This window comes from Momordica charantia (genome assembly GCF_013281855.1).
Source record: "Momordica charantia cultivar OHB3-1 chromosome 8 unlocalized genomic scaffold, Mcharantia_2.0 BLBB01000008.1, whole genome shotgun sequence".
NCBI lineage: Eukaryota > Viridiplantae > Streptophyta > Magnoliopsida > Cucurbitales > Cucurbitaceae > Momordica > Momordica charantia.
In genome coordinates this window covers 24233632-24242895 of record NW_028275166.1, presented here as the reverse complement: position 1 = coordinate 24242895, position 9264 = coordinate 24233632, and the positions used below count along the sequence as shown (strand labels likewise).

The 9264-nt window shown below is 35.3% G+C and overlaps 1 long non-coding RNA gene across 2 annotated transcripts; it reads right to left on the bottom strand.

The window, feature by feature from the left end:
• Positions 1–1714: 1714 nt before the first annotated feature.
• Positions 1715–8859, bottom strand: LOC111020694 (uncharacterized). Of its 2 annotated transcripts, none has more exons than XR_015793125.1 (3): positions 8147–8859; positions 3656–3825; positions 1715–2172 (listed from the first exon to the last, which is right to left on the bottom strand). It is a non-coding gene; the product is annotated as an uncharacterized LOC111020694 (long non-coding RNA). The 2 variants fall into 2 exon arrangements; XR_002602730.2 differs by having other exon boundaries at positions 1716–2172; positions 3656–3715; positions 8147–8852.
• Between the last annotated feature and the right edge of the window lie 405 nt (positions 8860–9264).

Here is a 9264-nt window from a genome sequence, read left to right as displayed (position 1 = left end):
CTTGAAATCCCTTGAATATAGGAAAATCATTTTGAATTCAAAGTTTGTTACGTGGTTGAATATAAGAAAAGGCCAAAAAGACATAGAAAAGGGTATTGTTGGAAAACTACGTTATTCTGTAAAACTCCTAAAATACGCCCTTTAGCCATTTGTGCAAAATTTAAAACTAATAGACATTTTTAAAACGGGTGGCAAAATTTAGTCATCGACTTAAATTTCCCTTTTTAAATTGGGTTGTATTTTGACGAGGCAACAAGAGAAATAGCTAAATTAAATAGTTTAATTTGAAAAATGGCCAAAAGAATTAGATATAGGAAAATAGGTAAGGGCAGTTAGAGCTGAACTACCGGATTTTATGTGGATAAATTTACCTTTCCATCAAAGTAGGTAAATTTATCATGCCATTACCCTATAAATTTATGAAACTACCCTTCAACAAACCTTTAGGGGGTGTTTGGCCCACGGGTTCGGAATCAGTAGCCTGGATTTGTGTAACCTGGGGGTTTGATGTTGGAGTGTTGTATAGCCTAGGTTTGTGTAGCATGTGTTTGGGGTGTAGGGTTACGTACCCTGGGTTTGTGTAATCTGTGTTTGGGGTGTATGGTTGGATACCCTAGGTTTGTAGTCTGTGTTTGGGGTGCAAGGTTGGGTAGCCTAGGTTTCGCAGAAATTTTTTATTTGTTTCTTAAAAAATTGTTAAATATTTGATATAGTCTAATTAAATGTGTAAATGTGTTTTAGAAGGCAATTAATCTATCTATTTCGAAATTTACATTTGTTAATTTATATATTTTTCAACCATATTTTTTTCATTTTTTCTGTTGAACTGCCACAGAAGTTTAATTTTAAAATCAGACAAATAGTTCACTATAATTTGGAGCAAGATCCTATAATTTGAAGTCAAAAAATTGTATGACGATTATGGGTTCCTTCCAAGTAGACGGATCCAATACCTGTACTTCCAATTTGGTGGGAAGTCAAGGAATGTGTTCACCTTATTGGAGTCCGCAAGTAAAGTTTTTCTGACTACCAAACAGTCCTCCAATGTCATTCCAGGGACGAACTCAAGTTTTGCGACCACTCATCTCCTTTGTGTTGAGGCCCTTTCATGTCTTTTGGTTGGCCAAGCTGCAATCTTGTCCAGAACAATTGTTTGCATGCGCATCTCTGATTGGACTACTCCAACCAAGTCCCCAGACTAACATTGCTTCCTCTTGCTCGTTCTTGACGTCCCTGTGCCATCCGGCCTACTCGAAAGGGTCAATGGTATGTTTTCCCCGAGAACGTAATCGAAGGTTGGGGGTTCTGGTATGTAAGGTTCTTCGTTCTGCGTATTCAGGTCCTCGTCTGCACCTAGATTTGGAACAGATGCCATGTCAGATGGAGTCTTCATGACTGCACTTGTGGCCCTATCCTTCCCAAATACAATGGCAAGGTCACAAAGTAAGGGAATGACTTGTTTCGAAGACTCTTGGCATTCGGATGAGTCTGCACATATTAATGCAAGCGTAAATATAACAGACTATTGATTAAAGTATTAATGCTTGTATTCGTCGTACCTTGACCCATTCATCGTACACATCCTTCTTTTTCTCAATGCATTTAAGTTCATCGTTCCAACCGAATCCACTACATGTGGTGATTGATTCTCTATCCTCTTTTGGCTCTTTAGTATGGTATTTAAGACTACTAGGAACTGACGTTGTGTTGTGCATATGGCAGTTAATATTGCAATCAACTCATATGGTTCTATGTCCATATCCATATCCATGTCCATTACTAATAATTTTTGTTAAGGTCCTGAAACAAAAGGATTCGATACATGAGCCTCACAAATTTTTAATGAAACTACTTCCTACGTACAATACAAGTATTCCAAGTATGAACCCTATTGCTAACAATCTGATAACATAAAATCTTCCTTCATATCCTCCTACGCGGTGAGTACTTCTTGTGGGTTGGGCGATAAAACCATGATTAGTAGGTCCTAGGTCAGTCGATTGGCCAACTGTGGCTGCAATGTAGGCATACTCAGCTTCTTCTAGTGTCAAATATGACTTGTGCACTGCCCCAGTGAAGCCATAAACTTGTCTATTACAATCATACCATGTCTTGTAAATTCCAAGTCTACGATCGGCAAATACGACATAGAATTTCGTTTTTCCCATATCCCTAATATGTAGAATAAAATCAGTTTACATCTACCCCTAAATTATTGTAATCTATCATTGCTTCCAATAACATTCCCAAAATAAGTTGTCATTCATTATTTAATCATGGTTCTCATGGTCACTGATTAATTAGAAGCATATTTTAGTAAGCTGATTTTAAAATTAATTGTTACTTATTATTTCAAAATATTATTAGAGTTATGAATAGAATAGTCTATATTTATGACACCACTTTTCCAATCATAGATAGTCCAACTTTAGAAAAAAAAATGCAACCATTTTAAAATAATTTGGACTCATTATTTTAAAATATTATCATGATTATAAACTATTAATATAAAATATTACCTACTTTTCAATTATTATATTAGGATCAAATATTTTGAAACATATTAAGCAAAAAAAAAAAATTCTCAAATTTTACAGCCATTTTTAAAATAATGGTGCAACCATTGCAACTTAAGACATATTTTAGTAAAACCATTTTGCAACCATTTCAAAATAATCTTTATTGATTATTTTAAAATATTATCATGGTTATAAATTACTAATATAAAATATTATCTACTTTTCATTTATTATATTAGGATCAAATATCCTAAAACATATTAGCAAAAAAAAAAAAAAGAATCTCAAATTTTACCGCCATTTTTAAAATAATGGTACAACCATTGCAACGTAAGGCATATTTTAGTAGAACCATTTTTCAACCATTTCAAGATAATTATTGATTATTTCAAAATATTATCATGGTTATAAATTAGTATTATGAAATATTATATAATTTTCGTCGATTATATTAGGATAGCAGAAAAAATTAATTGCAAACATAGACAAATTTTATTAAAAGCATTTTATAACTATTTTAAAATTAATTGTCAATTATTATTTAAAAACGTTATCAAAATTATGAATATAACAATCTAAATTTATAAGACTATTGTAAAAAATAATTGTTATTGATTGAGTTCAAATGTTCTAAAACATATACCTAGAAATCTAATCTTACCAAAAACATTTGTACATTCATTTACAAATATCATTATCATTCATTATTGGAAAATATTATCAAAGTTATACATTTAAGAATATAATTTAATTAACCACTAGTTTTAGGATAATTTATTTTAAAAAAAAACAATCTTAGCATTCATTCCATGTCTTGAATACTTGGTGTTGGGATCTTATTCATTTCATTTTAAAAGAACATCAAAATTTCTCTTATTGTTATGAAAGATATGCAAATAAGACAATAAAATTGGCATAATAAATTAAAATATAGTAATGTCCAATACAGATGTAAGCTAAAGTTGAATCATAATACAATAAGTTAAAAACAAAGGTTTGAATTTGCAATCGCAATCATAAATGAGTAATGAGTTTGAACAACATATAAAAACTAATAACTATAATGACATGTGCACATAGCAAAACACTAACAGATGAACCAATGCGTAAATATAGATTAGGAAATCGAACATTACCTAAATGCAAAGATGCGAGGCTGAGATGTGCAGAGATGACGTAACGAATGGTCTCACGAACTGCAAGGAACATGAACAATATAATAAGTAGGTGCGTGGGGGCATGAAAAAATAGATAAAAGGAGAGGAGAGTACCTTAGGAAGCTATGATCCGTGTGAAATGCATGCTACTAAATAAGAAATGCTTGTAATAAGAAAGTAATAAGAACAAGAATAAGGAAAAAAATTAAAGTGAGAATAATTAGATTATGTCATGCCATAAAAATAAAATATGTTGGGATTATTTTGGAGTCAAAATGAAAGAAAGAAAAGAAATAACCTTTGCCAGTTATTGGGCCAATAAATAACAAAGCCCATTATAAGGTTTTTAAACCTAGCCGTGAAGACCAAAATAATTAGCAGCCGAAGAGAAGAAAAAGAAGGTAGTGGCGGCTGGGTGGTTGATTATTTTGGGCGGCAGTAGCTTGTTGGCAGAGAAGGAAAAAGGAGAACAAGGGTTTGTAGAGCATCGTCGGCAGCCCGTTCTCTTGAGGTTAGTGAAGTTTTTCATTTTGTATTCCTAAGTAGCTATTGTCATAGTTCTTAGAAGCTAGATGGCGATTATTGTGACATCTAGAGAGCGCTTTGTAGAGCGTTTGTGAGGCTCATTGTATTTATCTCAATATCATAGTAGAACCCGTTGTCGCGGAAGATTGGACGTAGCCCATAGTTAGGGTGAACCAATATAAATTCTCTGTGTCGTTTCTGTGCTTTTCCATATATTTGCATATTGTGGTTGTGTTTGGATATTTTATGTGGAAGGAAAAATTATACAGGATAGTTAATTTTCCAACAAGTGGTATCAGAGCTGTAAGGTTGCAGCATCATGGGTGACAAATATCAAGCACACCATTACTATGAAGGGGTTCTAAAGTTCAATGGAGAGAATTTCAGTTTTTGAAAGATGCAAGTAAAAGATCTTCTTACGTGCAAGAAGATACACAAGACTTTGGGGGAGAGACCAGGGGATATGACAGACAAAGCTTGGAATGAGATGGATGAGCAGACCATTGCAAATATCAGAATGACATTATCAATGGGGGTATGCAGTCTCGTGGCGAAAGAGACGACTGCAAAAGAGTTGTTGAAGGCCTTGCAAGATAGGTATGAAAAACCTTCTGCCAATACAAAAATACTTCTATATAGAAGTATTTTAACATCCATATGGAGGAGGGAACCTCGGTGAATTCCCACATTAATGAGCTCACCGATATCTTGAACAAATTAAAAGGGATGGGTGTCAAGATTGAGGAGAAGGTGAAAGCTATGAGGCTGTTGACGTCTTTGCCTGATAGTTGGGAGACGATGAAGACCGCGGTGTCGAATTCGCTGGGAGAAAATAGCTTGAAATTTTCAGCTATTTGTGATGTCGCCTTATTTGAGGAAGCCTGGAGAAAATTAGGGAAAATGTCTGCAACTACTTCAGGGGCAGAAAATGGAGTTGAATCAGTTTTGGTAGCTCAGATTAAGGGGAAGGGCAAGATGAAGTACAACGGGAAGCAGCAACATAGGAATAATAAGGTAACGGGAGTTCCAGTGGAGAAGTTGAATATTTTTGCTGCCACAAGAATGGTCACTTCAAGAAACACTGCATGAAGCTTAAGGAGGATCAGGAAAATGAAGACACTCTAAATTATGTGTTAGCGGATGTGTTAGCTTGTATTGAAGGTAACACAACACCTGTAGACTGGTCATCAGAGTGGATAGTGGACAGTGCAGCTTTGGTGCATGCAGCTTCAGACATGAGTTGGTTCACGTCCTTTGCTGTAGAAAATCATGGCGTGGTGAGGATGGTAAATGGGAGACTCTCCAAGATCAGAGGAATTGGTGATGTTCGTCTGAGAACTGACAATGAGACCGAGTTAGTTTTTCATGGTGTCAGGTATGTACCCAGTTTCATGATGAATTTGATATCAGCGGGGAAGCTGGATGACGAAGGCTACAGAAGTGAGTTTGCAGAGAACAGATGGAAACTCATGAGAGGATCCGAGGTAGTGGTTGTTGGCTACAGAAAAGCTTCAGTGTATGTGTTGAGGTTTAGTGTTGCCAGAGAATTAGAGAGACAGGTTATACACAGGGCTGCAGATAGTTCAGGGGGAGACTTGAAAGAACTAGCAGCATTGACAGTCGGCTGAGAAGTAGAGGAAAGTGAAAGGGGAACAACTCAGTGAGGCTTTCAACGGACTATCAGTTTCGAGCCCCAGTTGTCAGACGGATTAACGAGCTGATGAAGTCGCGTAGGCGAAAGAGTGCATTGAGAAAGACTACAGTTGGTGCTAAGGTAGAGGGTGGTGTCTCTAGAGTGGCAACGAACTTGGGTGGGAGTGCCAAGTCATCAGTGAAAAAGCTTTCCTTTAAGAGTCGTTGGGTGCGAGTGAAGAAGGAAGCGTCGGAGACCACTTAGTTCGAGTGGGAGCACGTGGTTGTGTCTCTAACGTCTGGAAGACAAGACCACGTAGGATTGCTTAGTCTCAGGGCAATCACAGATGGAGCCTTGGTTCGTGCTAAGAAGATTTTAGAAATTGTTGGTGCAGTAAGAGTTAAGCCTTGGTTGGTGCCAAGAGGATGTTGATCAGTTAGAATATGTTGGTGTAGTCAGAACTGAGTCATGAGGGATACTGTTGTTGCAGTGAGAGGCGAGATTGTTATTTTGTCTCCAAGTGGGAGATTGTTGGGATTATTTTGGAGTCAAAATAAAAGAAAGAAAAGAAATAACCTTTGCTAGTTATTGGGCCAATAAATAACAAAGCCCATTATAAGGTTTTTAAACCTAGTCGTGAAGACAAAAATAATTAGCAGCCGAAGAGAAGAAAAAGAAGGTAGTGGCGACTGAGTGGTTGATTATTTTGGGCGGCAATAGCTTGTTGGCAGAGAAGGAAAAAGGAGAACAAGGGTTTGTAGAGCATCGTCGGCAGCCCGTTCTCTTGAGGTTAGTGAAGTTTTTCATTCTGTATTCCTAAGTAGCTATTGTCATAGTTCTTAGAAGCTAGATGACGATTGTTGTGGCATCTAGAAAGCGCTTTGTAGAGCGTTTGTGAGGCTCATTGTATTTATCTCAATATTATAGTAGAACCCGTTGTAGCGGAAGATTGGACGTAGCCCATAGTTAGGGTGAACCAGTATAAATTATCAGTGTCGTTTCTGTGCTTTTCCCTATATTTGCATATTGTGGTTGTGTTTGGATATTTTCTATGAAAGAGAAATCATACAGGATAGTTAATTTCCCAACAAAATATATAAAATAGAAGAAGCAAAATTTTGAAGTTTGGCCTCAAGATCCATTGCTCATACATTTGAATAAAAACTAGTATGAGATCCAACATCAAGTACTCAGATAATGTAATTGCAAATCAAAAAGATACATTATAGCTCATGGGAGATAAATCCATTTTACAAAGCATCACCAAGTAAGTTTTAAGGAAGAAAAAAAATTACAGTAACAATGAATAAGTTAGGGCATGTGTTAAAAAAAAACTATGTATAAGAAGGAGGAATTTTAAAGTTCGGCCTCAGTTTCGAACCATTGCTCACACACAGTGAATCAAACAAGTAGTATGAGATTCAACACAAAGAATGAAAAATTTGAAAGACAAAATATACATAATACAACTTACCATAAACAAAGGCAGAAGGGGTAGCAAACAGAAATTACAAAGAAGAGTCCGAGTGTTGGGGTGAAAAGAGGGTGAATTTATAGGGGATGTGGTTAGTTGAGGAGGTGAAGGTATTTATTATCTATCCATATAAGTTAATTAACATCCCAACCACCATTACACGAATATAAAGAAAAGTAAATTGAACTTCACAGAAAATAGAAGTAATAAGTGAATTATATTTCAGATTTTCAAACAAATAAAAAAAATTAAAAATCAAATAGGAATTATTTTTTATAAAAGTTATTAAATATCCCAACCACCATTTCAATTCATGGGGATGAAGAAGAATAAATTGAAACTGATAGCAGAAGTAAATGGATATGAAGGCTATCTTTAATGCAATTGGTTGTAGGAATACGAATAAAAAATCAAATATTATTGAATAACAGAAACCTCATACATGGAACGACAAAGAACATAGCAGAACATGAAAACATGGAACAACAAACCAAAGGCAACAAGAATATAACAACGCCCACGATGTGAATCACAGACATCTAATCATCTATGTACTCAGAAAATTAAAAATAATGGTAACAAAAGAAACAAAGGACTCAATAGCAAACCTACTCCGAAATTAGTCTTGGAAGAAAGTTGAGAACCAAATGAAATTTTAAACTACACCAAAGAAATTTTCAGATTCGGTTTAAAAGGAGATTAATAATTACATCAATCGGAAAAAAAGGAGAGGCAAGCAAATATGGGAATGAAGCATAAAAATTATAGATGATACAATAACATACAAAAATTTCAGAAAAGATTTCTCATCATCGACCGTAAAGGATAGAAAACAAACCTGTTTGAAGACCCTCCACTACCAAGCTCCAACAACCCTATCAATTGTCCTACCAAGCCTCCATATGAGAAGAATCATGTTCTGTTCATGGGGTAATTGGAGGCGGCAAGAGATGAAATGTTGGGGTAAATTTGAGCGGCAAGGGATCAGATTTGGGATTAGGGTTTCTACAGGGTGGCTATGAATAATGATGGTAGTGCAAGAGAGGGAAATAGATGAAGTGATTGGGAATGTAACACAAATGCAGTAGATCTGAAGAAAAACGAAACCAAAATCATAAATCTAAAGAAATGGAAAACTAAAATCATAGATCTGAAGAAATACAACACTAAAAACGTAGTTATGGAGTTAGGGGAGAGGAGGAAGAAAATTGAAATCATGCGGCGTGAATGGTTAGAATGACGAGGCGGTTGGAGATTTCGATGAGGGGTTTTTGAACTATGATTTTGCATGAGGAAGAATGCGAGAAATTAGTAATAAAATTTAGAAGAAATTAGTAAGAGGAAGGTGAGAGATAGAAGAGAGAAGCTAGAAACCCTAATCCATATGAAGAAGGTAAGAAGACAGATGAAAAATAAAAAGAGAAGACGAGGAAAAGAGGAAGACCAAACCTGTGTTGCAAACCAAGGGATTGCACAGTGTTCTACCCTAGACTTCAAATTAATTCCTGGGCTTCTCTACCCATTGGGCCAAACGTGGGGTTGGCTCAAGATGCCAAACCCGACTCAAGCCAACCCCACGAGCCAAACACCCCCTTAGTTCACCTAAATTTTATGAAACAAGATAGTGAAGGGAAATTATAAAGTTCAAAAATTTTAAATAACATATAGATTTAGAAATTTCAAAATTTATAAAATAAAATTTGTTGAATGCATACTTTGAAATAAAAAAAAAATATTAAGATTGAATCAAAATGTAAAATTGATTTAAAAAAAAAACATAAAATCAATTTAGAAAAGTGGAACATGAATAAAAAATAATATTGAAATTCTAAAGTGTTGTTTTTTAAAATATGGAGGAAGTAGTTGTATTGCAGAAGATGAAAACTAATACTGTGTCAGAATCCATTATGGAACAAGGCAACCGAAAGGATTCCGAAAATACTGGAAGATAGTGTT